Here is a 14,567-nt window from a genome sequence, read left to right on the forward strand (position 1 = left end):
GCCTTAGGAAAACTAGCCTGAGGTCCTACATTTAACCTAGGAAAAATATTTTAGAAAAAAGATTATTGTACAAAGGAAGGCCTTTGGGGTCCAGGTTGATCTTGATTTTGAAAATTAGAAGGCCCTGCTTGGTTGCCCTGATTCCAAGAGAAATTTGGGTGATTTCTCCATCCTGGATTGTAGGTGTTACTATATGGATTATTCTGGTATAAGGCATTAACACTATCATTAGAAGTACCCCCAAAGGTGTTGGGACATTCTTCTATGACATGTCCAGGGGACTGACACCAAGCACAAATCTTAACCAAATTAACTGATGATGGCTCTCTAGGAACAATAGCCTAATCCTCTTGATTAGGCTATCCAAATGGGTTTCCTTGGCTACTATCCCATCCACAAAATATCCTTTTCCTCCTATAGTTCTTTCACTCTTTTAGGTTAATTCCCACTCACGGATTTTGTCAGCTAAGTCAAGTAAAAATTCCTATGCATTTCTTTCATCTATAAAGGATGTGAATCCCTCAAGGCACATAGACTCTATCATTTGTTTAGTTGGGTAATAAATACCCTCATAAATTATTTGACATAAATGCCATAAGTCTAGGCCATAGTGAGGGCATTCTTGGAGTAGATCCTTAAATCTCTCCATAATTTTGGAAAAGGACTCACAAGGCTTTTGCCTAAACTGAAGGATATCACTTCTAAGCTTATTGGTCTTGTGAGTTGGGAAAAACTTCTTAAAGAAAACAACTGTGAATTGTTCTCATGAGGTTATGAAATTTATGGGTAACCCATACAACCACTTCTTAGCTTGGTCTTTTAATGCAAAAGTGATAAACCTAAGCTTAACAGTATCATCAGAAAACTGCTGGATCTTAATTAGAACACATACCTCTTCAAATTCCCTTAAAAATAGGTATGCATCCTCAGAGGTCAACCCATGGAAGTGGGGCAACATAGTGATGTATTGAGATTTGAGTTCAAAATTTTTGCCCTAGCCTTGTGGTGGAACTATGCAGGAAGGTTGGACTATTCTAGCAGGGTAGAACCTATCTTTCAGAGATTTAAGTGAAGGGTTTTGATGTTGGTCTCCCATATTTAAAGGTTTTAAAAAGAGCAAACATATATGGTCACTACTTGTTGGATCTCTTCTTTCTAACCAATTCTTAGTATTATGTACCCACCTAACACTCATGCACTAGAAAACTACTCACAACTAGAGTAAGACAAGCACAAAAGAATGGATAGCAAAACTTTTTTTTTTAACAACTTTTTTGATTTTTTATTTTTTTGCCTTTTTGGGAGCTTATCGGCAGGGATCTGGGGTTGCTCAGGTCAATTCCTAAGTTAATGCTACAAGGTGAAACCTGTCTTTATCATACTGTGAGGCATGACGACCTCCACCGATACAACTATTATTGCAAGTTGTTCTTCTCATGAATTCAATAAAAGAAAAGGAAAAACAAAACAAAGCAAACAAAGCACTCCAATTTACCAAAAGAAAGCGAAAAATAACATGGAACTGTCTCCCCGGAAATGGCGCTAAAAACTTATTTGAGATTTTAAAATATAACCGCAAGCATACGGATCAGTGTAGCTACGGTTCGAACACAGGGAGAGCAGTCACTTTATTTTTTTGCTTCTTTTAATAATACAAAAGTAAACAGATTAATGATTGTGATCTAATTCTAATTACCGTCCTAAACATATGTATCTAAAATAAAGTCCTAACCATTCGTCATCTAAGAATTTAAATACACAAGCCACACAATTAAAATTAAATAAATAAATAGCTAAAAATAAACACCCCACACAATTAAAAAGTAATGAAGGAAAAAAAATATTGAAATAAAAATAAAGTAAAAGAAATGGGATAAAGTTAAAGAGAGACTCACAAGTAGGTTTCTTTACTTAGGCCGAGGGATGCATCATAATATGAGCTTCCCTACTTGACCAGAGAGTCACTGTTACAAGGGTTACTCTACTTGGTTTTAGGAAAAGGGAGACAATTAAAATAAAAATAATAAAATGATGGTTCTATGTTTAGGAGGGGCAAAACCAACACATACATTAACTATGAACCTTGGGGGAAAGGGATAGCAATAATGTAACGTCTGAAAATAAAATCTTAAATTAAGAAAGAAAGGGTAGTCAGAAGAGGGAATGAGAGGGAGGAGAGAAGACTACTGAAGGAGCCTACTTACTTGAATTTCATCCCTTGAACTGAAAACTTGATCGATTTGAGATACTACCAGTACTAAAAACTAGATCTGGAATAAACCAAATCTGAAATTTCTAGTACTAGAGAAAACAAATCTGAAGAAAAAAATTGAACTTGAAAGATATGCTTCATAGCTTATTCTGGTCACCTAGAACTAAGCCTAGAACTAGAACTTGAAAATTACAACTTCAATTGTTTAAACAATAAAAATAAAAGACTGAATAAAAAACAAAACTGCTTGCATTAATTGAATAAAAAGAACTTACAAAAGTGTTTAAAGCATAAACCTAGAACTAGAGCTAGAGAAAAACAAAACTAGAGAAAGAGATAGAGCAACTAAGAAAAAATCCTAGAAGGAGAATGAAGTGCCTCCTCCCATTGTAGTAATTCTATTATATAGAGAATGGGGGAGTGAAACTAACAATTTTAGCTTCTTAAAATTTTTTTTTTATCTTGTTGATGAAGTGGAGGAGAGAGAAGAGAGAAAATGTGTGGAGAGAGATCTCCCACAATTTTTCTTGTCTTTTTTTTTCCTATTTTTCTCCCTTTTTCTATTTTTCTCTCTCTTCTTGGCAAGAAACCCCCTTTGGCCGATTTTTCTTGCTTGGATTTGGACAATATTCTATTTTAATGGAAAATTCCATCCATGCCCTTGTCTTTTCTTTTTTTCTTTCTTCTTTCCTATTTTTTTCTTTATTTTCTCTCTCTTCTTCAAACTTGCGTACAACCATCTTGGCCGACCTCCTTTAAGTGATGAGTAGGAGAGAGAAAATCTTCTAAAAAAACCTCAACAAAATGGTTGTAAGAGGTTCGAACTTGAGACCTCCTAATAAGGAAAGGATTTTGCACACCACAACTCACCAACTAGGCTAGGTAGTTGTTGTTACTAAAAATGAATCTTCAATCACTTGGGGATGTGGTCCAGTGATCCTTGTTGGTATTTAGAATATTCCTTATACCCTTGGGACAACTGCAGATGGGCTGGTTCTGCATCTTGGTTCAGTTTTGTTCCATTATTCTTTTTCTGGCCTGAAAAGAATAATCACTTGTATAGTTGATCAAACGAATGTGTACTTGCAATTGAACACGTCCATCTTGGTTAGAATTTTGTCCTTTTCATAACCATGAAGAAATATGACTTCTTTATGTGTAAAATTGGAGATATAGCACCCGATAGTCCTTAAGGCCTTGAAATTATAAAACCTGCAAAAGGAGAGTAAAACCCAAGGTAGCTCCATTTTAAATATGTAAAATGCATGTTTTATTACACTAGATTTCACACATAAATGTGCTCATCAAGTAGCTTCGGATATATATATATATATATATATATTGATGGGCATTGGTACTAGTAATGAAATTAGTCCATTAATTATGGTGGTTAGTTAAATAATAATTGTATAATAATTAATTATTAAAATTCAAGGTGTTGATTATATGAAACTATTGAAATTAGTAGACTTCATTGGGTATAAATTTTCATTTATTTAAAAATTTTAAGAACTTTGGATGAAAATGAAAACAAGTGTAAGTCAGCAACTCATTGCACACAGCCAGGTGCCTTACACACTTACCAGCTACCACTTATAAATCCCAATGCATTAGAGTTTTAGAAATTTTCCAAACTTTCTTCTAGCAATAATTAATAAGTTTGTCTATAATAGTAAGTGTAACCAGGTCATTGATATTCAAGCACCTAAGCTATTAATTTTCCCACATACACTTCAATATATTAAGTTACAATTCACTATTATTACAAACGACCCTATACCCTGAACTCCCGAAGTGTACCTCATGTGTTGGGGATCATGATCAATCCACAAGATTTTAGTTCCTGGGAATTGGACACTGATATCGATACAGTATTGATCCGAACAAATCTTGGACCAATCGGTATTGATCCGAACCGGTCTTGAGCAACAGAACCTTGGGAAGATTAGAGGCTTCATGTCATGCACATAGAATTATAACAACATCACAAAGTTAACACCTAGACCTAAGATACCCTGGGGTGGGTGTCCGAACCCTGGCCTTCGCAACACTTGACTGTGGGAGCACCTAAGCCGTCACTTTGGATGGTGAATGCATGTATTTTTTTTTATTTTTTTTTATGTATATGTATATGTATATGTATCCTATTTCTTAACAGTTTTCTCACCAAAAAGATCCGGTTCATTTTCTTACTTTGTTTTAGATTAAAGTTTTCTGGAAAATATGAAGAAACTATCTAGGTATTGGCAATGGGTAGCTCTTTGTAATAATGAGAAATTCTTAAGGAGAAAGGTACATCAGTTATTACTGATGGAATTATGGTGTCTATGGCAGAAAAAAAAAATGTAAGATAATCCAAGATCAATTTGTGCGATGTCCACTTGCTCTATTTTAAATAAAATTCAGAGAAGCAAATTGGACAGCAATAGACAAGTTAAAAAAATATTCTAGTGTCCTTTACCAATCATAAAAGTGATATTGGGTAGAAAGATCCAATATTCAGTCACATACTGTTGTTCATTCAAGCAACCTCTTAGTTACAAATCCAGAACTGTTGACACACTGCAATCCTCTACATTGGCAACTACCTTTTCATTGCATAATCTGATTAAGCCAAATATTGAATGAATAATTTCATGGCAAACAGATAATCAATAGGAAAAGAATAGTAACAGAAAATCTGCCTAATATGTAAATTCTCAAACTATGATTCACAAATCATTATCAATCTTGAGGACAAACTAAGCAACCACTTCCTTCCATAAACAAACAAAACAACACCAGATCATGCGATTTTCAACTTATTTGACAGCCATGGTTTAGGGATTTTGAGAAAAAAAATAAATAAAATGAACCAAACTCGAGATAGCAAAGAATGGCACAGAGAAGGTGAGGAAGAAGAAGAGTTGAGAGAGAGTGCAGGGATTCACCTTCGGTTGTAGGTTCCAAAATCCGTAGCCCATACTAGTAATGTACGCAAAGTCCAGCGACATTCTGCTGAGAGGATTTGTCAAACCTGAAACAACCATCCATGAACAAAAAAGACAACCCAAAAAAAATAGTCATACTCACAGCAAGTAGATGGCACGGAATAGATGAGTTCAAAGAGGGTGAGAGAGTGCAGAGATTCACCTTCTTTCAAAATCGACCACTGCAGCCGCTCTTAGAAGAGGAGGAAGAAGAGTTGAGAGAGGGTGAGGCTTTGGTCGTTTTTAGAGCAACTAGGGCGTGATTCTATGGGTTTTATAGTAGGGTAAGAATCAGCTGATGTGTAAAATATTTTATGTATTTTTTTTAAAATGAAAGTGTAAAATAACTAGAAGAATCATTTTTTATTAGGAAAATTACATCCCCCTCCCCTATAGTTTGCCAAAATCATGCGTGGATCCAAGGGTTTGAGCGAATTACCCCCTTTCCTGAAGCATGAAAGTTTCTTACATTTGAGTCCAATCTGTTAGTGGCCATGAGTTTGAATCTGTTATGTGGTGATGTCATATATTTTAATACCTAAAATACCCCTAGAAAGAAGTGAAGAGACCGAAATACCCTTCACTTAAAACTAGATTAAAAGAGGAACAATTACATCGTCTTCATCATCTAAGCCCTAACTGCAACCCTCTCAATCTTATCGTCTTCATCATCCAAGCCCTAACTCTCATCATCTTCATCCTCTATGAGAAGACGATGGCATATTTGGGAAGACGACGGCATCTTCGGGAAGACAACGACTAGGTTCTTTCTGCGATTTCACTGGGTTCGATCGACTGGGTACGAGATTTCACTGGGTTCTTGCTGCGATTTCACTGGCTTATTGCTACAATTTCACTGGGTTCTTGCTGCAATTTCACTGAGTTATTGCTACGATTTCACTGGGTTCTTGAAAATGATTTCATGACCTCTGTGCATTTCACTGGGTTCTTGCAAATGTCATGCACTCGGTCATCAGAGCACCTCTGCAAATCGAGCTCACAGAAGGTTCAATCAACTGGGTTCTTGTTGTGATTTCACTCTAAATTGGTAAGAGGACCCTGTGAATCTTCAAATTTATAAAGAGAAAAAGGAAAATCTATGCATATCTTCAGTATACCATGCTATCGAACCAAGTGTACATAGTATTGAATTTTAGCCTGTGATGAATCTATTGATACCTTGCTTTCGGCCATATATCCCTCATTATATTGTAGGCCTAGGGTTTTGGTTTTGGGTAAGGTTCTGACTTGCTGCTTCTCTGATTTTACTTATTGAAAGATGTTTGTTGAATGTTAGCTATGATACTAGATGTAGTTCCGATAGATTTGATTGTGAACAAGAATCTATAAGAATGGTCCAGCAAGGTAATCATTTTCAATTAGAAGTGTTACCAAATATGGTTTCATGGTTCGATACAAAGTGAACAAGCTCTATTTGATTCTAATTTCAATAAGATCATGCAACTTCACAATACTGTAGCTCTGAACAAAATCATTAAGAAAGAATCTAAAAGAGAGACATTTGGAATTTTATTACTTCTTTGCAGAAAATATGTGCTTTTCTTTTGAAACTCAATAAACCTCTTAAGAGTGTTGAACAGACACATACTAACTGCTTTAGTTTCTCTCTCAGTTTTTTTTTTTTTTATTCAAGTTGCAGGTCCTCCCTGCATCAAGGTTAGATTTACACAAAATAGGAAAGGTAAGGTTAAAATTACATAAAGATAAAATTCTGAATTTGTGAGAATAGATTAGGACATGATATGACACGATATTTTTATTTGGCTAAAATTTCCTCTCAATTTGTTTGCTAGTTGAAAGCAGCTTAATTGGTTGTTTAATGTGGGCATGTTGTATGACATGATATTTTTATTTCTTTGTTATGTAGTGATGGAATTGTGGTGTAGAGTTCAGTTTAATTGGTGGGAGAGATATGCGGAGAAGGTTATAAACCCAGAAAGATATAGTTATATAGAGTTGCTATGTGATGTCTATAGCACTGTGGTAGATCATATCCTTACTGGTCATGGTGTGACATTCAAAATGAAGTCTATACTTCCAAACAATTAAGAGGTGATATTGGGAGATGACAGCTCTGTGCTACGACTGTTATCTTCAAATACACATCAAGATGTTATAAAAGTGACTATGTTTGATCTTACATGGAGTGATGTAGAGAAAGATCGTTATACCATCAACTCAAATTCCAACAATATTATCCTAAGGGACAGTACTTTATATAGACATTGTCATAGAATGGATGGTGATGGTGATGGTGATGGTGATTGTTATGGATACCAGAACATGAAAAGAAATAGGGCAAAACAAGTTGTTGTTAGAGGGGGTTCCAATGCAATGGCCAGTAGCACGCATGCAGGAAGTTCAAGTGTAAGTGGAGGTGCAAACCCTAAACACAATGCTAGTGCTAGGAGCACATATTATGGAATGGCTACTGGAGGGACTTTTGATATGTTAGATATGACAAGATATAATTTAATAGGGAGTTCTAGTGGTAATTCTGAGAGTAGTTCACATGTTGCAAAGGCTACTACTTTTTCTCAATCAAATGCTAATGCAAGTGATAACTCTCGAGGTTCTTCACCCACTACAAAGAGGACTGGGCATTCTAAGCATGAAGGAAGTAAGGAAATTAAAGAGCCTGTAGATCTTGAGCCTGTTAGGCAATAGTCAAGTGAGGGACCTAATTATGGGAGCAAGGGTAAGGGAGCTGATGTGTCTGACATCATATCTTTAGATGATTCAGATGATAGTGATGCAGATTTTGTTTATAATTCAGCAGATCATGGAGAATTGAGTAACAGTGAAAGTGAGCTTGAAGATTCTGATGAAGACAATGATGTAGAGTGTGAGCATGAGAAGGATGTAGGTAGTGAGCAGGAGAAGGAAGAAGGCATCCATGACGAGCTAGATGATTATGATCTATATGATTTTGAGCCAGTAATTTGCCATGATGATAGTGATGATAGTAACTTTAATGTTGGAGCAATTTATCTTGATGTGAATGAGTTCAGAGTTAAGCTTAAAGAGTTTGCCATCCGTCATAGTTTTGAGCTCATATTTAAAAGAAATGAGAAGGGTCACAGCAAGGTGCATAGCCGAGGGTTGTACATGGAGAGTTCATGCCTCACCATCCGATCATGGGGCTGCATTCTTATTGAAGACCCTGAACCCAAACCGCACTTGTATATGACAGTCTGGTCATAAGCTTATTATCTCACATTGGATAGCTGAGAAACTTGAATCTGAGCTACGGGCTGACCTTGAGTTGGATCATGATGCCATGGCTGCTATACTACGCAAGAACTATGGGGTTAATTGTGATGTTCCATATATGAAATTTTATAGAGCCTGACAAATTGCATTGGAAAAAAAAATAATTTTACTTGCATATGGTAGGCTAATACTGCACAGGAACCCAGTAAGTCTATTTAAACTCCAGTATGACCACAGAAATGACATGCGGGCATCACCAATATTCAAAGGGTTGTTTGTTTGCTTCCATGCATGGAAGGAAGACTTTGTGAATGACTGTAGATCATTTTTGGAAATTGATGGTTGCCATTTGAAGGGCAAATATGATGGTGTTTTATTATCAGTCGTAGCTGTTGATGAGAACAACGAGGTGTTACCAATTGCCTATGGAATTGTGGAAATTGAAAATAAAGCAAGTTGGAGATTTTTTTTTGAATGTTTATATGAAGCACTCGGAACTGCTGGTGATAACACTGTTGTAACCTGGTAGTCACTAAGAGGGGGGTGAATCAGTGAATCCAATTTTGATCCCCAAAAACCTGTCCAATGTTTGGCCAAGAACAACCTGATACACCTGTCCCTGTTTGCACACAGTCATATGCACACTCAGCCTCTCATAGACACTTTCAAGTGTGCATACCCATTCTGCATTTCATGCACGTCAATATAAAATACAAATAACAAGCACCGATAACACAGGATTTTTACGAGGTTCGACAATTTGCCTACATCCTTGGAGTAGTGCTCGTAAAGGCTTCGTACCTACTCAATACAGTACTATTGACTGCATCCACACCCAATTTTCTCAAGTTGAAGCTGAGATGGCACTCACAGTGTCGGGATAATGTATAGCACCCACCACACAGGAGCACTCACTCCCAATGCTTAGCACCCGCTAAGCACTCAATAAATAATACAATTCAATTGGGTTTATATCAATGCCATACAGTCAAACTCTGCCTAGTATATACATCCACACCTAGCTAGCATGCTTACAATTCATCCACAACTAACCTAACATATATACATTCATTCACAACTAACCCTAACATACATACATGCATATAATATAAATCAAATGTTAGAGAATCTCACAACCGATTGCCTGGGATGACTGGAAACTTGTACTGACAAGTTTGGTGCTCACTCCTTCTCTCTCCTTGGCTTCTTGCTCTTCAAATCAAACACTTCCTTGTTTTCTTCTCTTCCTCCTTGGCTTTGAGTTAATGTATCATTAACACACATCAACCACCTCTTTTACCTCCTTTAATGGCCTAAGAACATTTATCATCAAGTATTCATGTTCATTCAAGGACCAACAAAGAGGGGAAAACTTTTCTTACTAAAAACGTAGCCTTTCTTCACTAAAAATTCATTTTTCTTGCCTCCATGGTGTAGGGTTTGAAAAAACGAAGAAGTAGCAATTGGTTCACCCAAATCCGAGTTAAAATGAGGGAGATATGACAATATGAAGTTGGAGTAATGAGATAGCCTAAAATAGAATCTTCGTAGGAGTGGCGTCGGCTATGCCAGCAATGCGAGTAACAGGGGTGTAAATCTGACCATAGATCTCATCTAAAAGATCTAATAATCTAAGCCGCCCAATTAAACCAACAGACAATAGATCTAAACCATTCGATTTGAATCTTACAAAGTTAAAGATGACGTCATCATGACGTAGGCGCTGACATCGTCAGACGCGTTGTCGATCACGGGTTGGCTGGTGCTGACATATCACATGGTGTGTCGGTTGCTTTTTCATAAAGCACTAATTGCTTTTGACCATAGGATCCGAATCCATCAAGATCGGCTTCAATCAGATCTCATGAGATCTTTGAGATCAGAATCTTCATGATGCCTTCTATACACATGCGGAACACCACAGTACAGCTTGATCAAGTGTAGCGCCAGAGCATCAAGGCTTATGCACCTAACCAATGGGTGATCTCGAATCTGGTCCATCACTTCAACGCCCAGGCTCAACAACCTTTGGATGGGAATAAGGGCTACATGGCTTCATCTGAGCCATTCATTTTATAACCCTTTACTCTTTCTTATTACAATCAAGCCCCTGCCTTCATATATTTCAGTGCTTAAAGACTCCTTACAACTCAGACCTTCAAAATATTAAAATTATACAAAAACGCTTCAAATTTCAAAAATAAATTCTGAAAAAGCCACCCAACATCGAGAGCAACTGATGAATTTTCGGTTTGGATTTTCAAACTGGCTTCACAGAAACACGTATAACTTTTTTATACGATATTCAATCGAGATGAAACGAAATGCGTTGGAACCGTGACTGGATGCTCTACGACTTGCCAAAATACCCAATCATCTGACTCAATCATGTAAAAAGACAAAAATGCCCCTAAACCTTTCCAATGAAGCATCTTTCTCATACGGAATCAGAACGTGATGAAATTAGAACCATTGGAAAGATCAAATTTTTGTCGTATCGTTATATGGAGAACACTTCATTTAAAAAATTTATCTTCAATGCTGAAACTGCCCTCGACTGCTTCAAATGCCGTAACTTCTTCATACGATATCGGAATGCAACAAAATCAGATGCACTGGACTAGATAAATTACAATCTATTTTTTCATGAAGAAATGATCTTCCAAAAATTTTATTTTCATTGTAAAAAATTCTTCCTAGTATAAATAGGCCAATTTTACTAGTTTTGACCCAGAAACCCGTACCACCTACCATTGATGAATCAAATCATTCCATGCACACAATGTGGCTATGTTATCTCATCGATGACACTCAATGTTGCTATGGTATCACTTTCGGCCATGTTACCCAAACTGGTCACATCATCACTGCCATGTGGTCGGGTTGCCAACAAGGACAACCATACAACAACAAATACTTCTTTAACATTTATGTTAGATGGCCAAAAGGTATACCATTCCATTCCTTGAAGATAGTATCAATTTTGTTTTCTTGTGAATGGTCAGTATTTAATTGATTGAATTGTGTGTTTCATAGGGATTGACGGATGTCATCCATGATATCTTTCCCAATGCTCACATTTGAAATTGTAGTAGACACATCTACATGAATTTCAAGGGGAAATACAACAATCTCTTATTGAAGAAGTACTTCTGGGAAGCTTCCACAGCACCTGCTATGCATCTATTTCAGAGTGTAATAAATTCCATCAAAGAGATCAACATCAAGGCATATGAGTGGTTAAAGAAGAAGCCACCAGCATTATGGTCTCAACATGCTTTCCATATTGGTTGTAAGAATGATGCAACCACTAACAATATGACATAAAGTTTCAACAACTGGGTTGGACCACTCTGCAGTAAACCCATATTGTCTCTGATTGATAGTATTAGGATTAAAATAATGGATAAATTGAACAAGAGATACTATCAAAGTTGTACATTGAATGGGACTATCACTCCTATTGTGAAGAAGATTGCAGAAGTATATGAACTCTCGAGGAAATGCAAGATGTACCTTGGTAATATAGATGAATTTGAAGTGACAAATTCTTTCCACATAAGACATATGGTCAATCTGAGGTTGCAAACCTGTGGATGCAAAGATTGGGAATTATCAAGTATACCTTGTAAGCATGCAATGGCTACTATTGCCCATAAGAGAGAAAACATTGAATACTACTGTGCAACTTATTTCACAAATGATAACTACATGAAGACATATGAACATATGATATTTCCCATCACATATGTATCTGAGCTAGACATTGGGTCAGATCTAGGGGTTGTCCAACCACCACTTTTGAAGAGAGGAGTAGGCAGACCGAACAAGGGTGAAAGGAAAAGGGTACCTGACGAGGCACCTCCTGCTGATTTTAGAAAGAAGACAAAATCTCTCAGATGTGAGATTTGCAAGAGACCAGACCATAATAAGAGAACTTGTGGAAGAGGCTCTCCTGAGGGAAAAAAGAAGGGTTCTTCAAGCCATAGATCTGCTGGGCAGGTATATCACATTATCATTTTCTTGCATTTTTTTTAAACTTATAATATGCACTAATACTGATGTTGCATTTTTTTTTTTTTAAAGAAAGAAGAAGAGACAATGATGACCAAGAAGATACAAACTTGTCCCAAATGGTTACTAGGTCACAAGTTTCTACAACAACTGATGTTGGTGATTCAGTACAAGAAAAACTTAAAAGGAAGATGACAGATGAGTGGGAGAAGAGGAAAGCAAGGAAAAAGTAGGAGATGGTGATAGAGGAAGGTGGAGAATTGGAGATTCATTTTTTTTTTTTAATCATTATGTAATTTAATCAATGGATGTACTGAGTCATGGTGATGTTTGAAACTTGAATCATGTGATAGGGAAAACTTTTGATATATAAGTGATGGAGTCATGGGGACCTTTGGAACTTGAATCATGTAATGTAGGAAACTCTTGATATGTGATGGAGTTGTGATGTTGGATTTCATGATTTTGACTCTATAAGATTGTATATGATGGATTTCTAAATCAGCTATTTTTAGATGTTAGTATTATAGGGGAAATGCTGTCCAATTAAAAAAATTTTTTTTTTTCAATTTTCTAAATCAGGCAAGTGCAAGATGTTTGCAACTTACTTCACATATTTGCATGAAAACAACAATGGTAGAAATAAGATCACATTCTAATTACCACAGTGGTTTCAATTATACATTCCTTTAACCATCCCAAACATGCCAAACATCAAAGAGTTGAGGACTAGGTACATTGGTATCAAAATCCTAAATCTTAACAAAGACTTCTAAGCTTTTACAACCATTACAACCAATAGAACAATTACAAAACATAAAACAACTTGTCCAAGCAGCTTCAAATTTTCATTGAATCTCTCCACCCACTTCAATCTTATCTTCATACTATGTATCTCATCCTTCAACTATTGAAACTCATGAGGGCTTGGGTTGTTTGAAGGTTCACTTCTGACTACTGTCACATTCACTAGCTCACACTAAGCAAAAAAGCCACATTTCTTCTCTCGTACAATCTCTGGACATGTGTAGTAGAGTCTATTGGGGTTTTCTTTGGACTCTGATACCTTGACTGCAGCTCTTCTGTGACATTTGCATTTAACGTTAACATACCTTAGACCATCGGCTTGGTTCATGGAAGTTACACTGTAAGTAGACATCGTATCTGCAATACCCAAAAGTTTAAACTCAATTAGATATATCAAAAAATAATCCCAACCATTGCATCTCATAAATAATTCCAAAATTTTATACAATATATATAAAAAACTTCAAAGTGTGCATATGCTGCCAATGAAAAAGTTGTGCTTAATTTGAATAAAGCAAACAAATGTCCATAACTATTTGTTTATACTACCTATTACAAACATTAAAGAGAAGCCTATCATCAAACTCTCTAATGCCATTTTCAATGCTCCTTATGTAGGAATCCATCCAGCCTGACTCATCATAAGCTTAATGCTCTATTAATAAACTTAAAAGAAGCAAGCAAGTATAAATCACATATTATCAAATGCCCAAACCCTAGGTTCATCCCCAACACATAAGATTTCAGAATAGAGAAAGGGCATACACACACAGAGAAAAGGCATACTCACTCTCAGATTCGGTTTAATGTTCGCTTACCTGGGTTTTATACCTTCCTCATCATAAGCTTAATGCTCTATTAATAAGCTTAAAAGAAGCAAGCATGCATAAATAACATATTATCAAATGTCCAAACCCTAGGTTCATCCCCGATGCATACGATTTCAGAATAGAGAAAGGGCATACTCTCGCTCAGATTCGGTTTAATGTTCACTTACTTGGGTTCGCCGACGTAAATTGATCAGAGACAGAGCTTCTTCACCTGGAATGGTCTTCGCCGGCGTGATTTGCAGGGGTTATCGGTGTTAGCCTTCTCCAATTACGGTTTAATGTTTGCTTACCTAGGTTTACTGGCGTGAATTGATCGGAGACAGGGCACCTTCACCATCGATCGAAGATAGAGAACCTTCACCGGGAAATGGCCCTCTCAACAAAACCCTAGGTTCATCCTCCAACGGCTCTCTGTTTTGAGGGCAATTCCCATTTGAATGGGTATTTCCCCTAAAGGGTATAATGGGTATTTCCTCTAAAGGGTATAATGGGTATTTCCCC

At 36.6% G+C, this 14,567-nt stretch overlaps 1 non-coding gene across 1 annotated transcript; it reads left to right on the plus strand.

Moving 5' to 3' along the window:
* Positions 1 to 602: 602 nt before the first annotated feature.
* LOC122094568 lies at positions 603 to 709 on the plus strand. The gene has a single exon (XR_006144883.1). It is a non-coding gene; the product is annotated as a small nucleolar RNA R71 (small nucleolar RNA).
* The last annotated feature ends 13,858 nt before the right edge of the window (positions 710 to 14,567 follow it).

Source organism: Macadamia integrifolia, chromosome 11 (genome assembly GCF_013358625.1).
Source record: "Macadamia integrifolia cultivar HAES 741 chromosome 11, SCU_Mint_v3, whole genome shotgun sequence".
Classification (NCBI taxonomy): domain Eukaryota; kingdom Viridiplantae; phylum Streptophyta; class Magnoliopsida; order Proteales; family Proteaceae; genus Macadamia; species Macadamia integrifolia.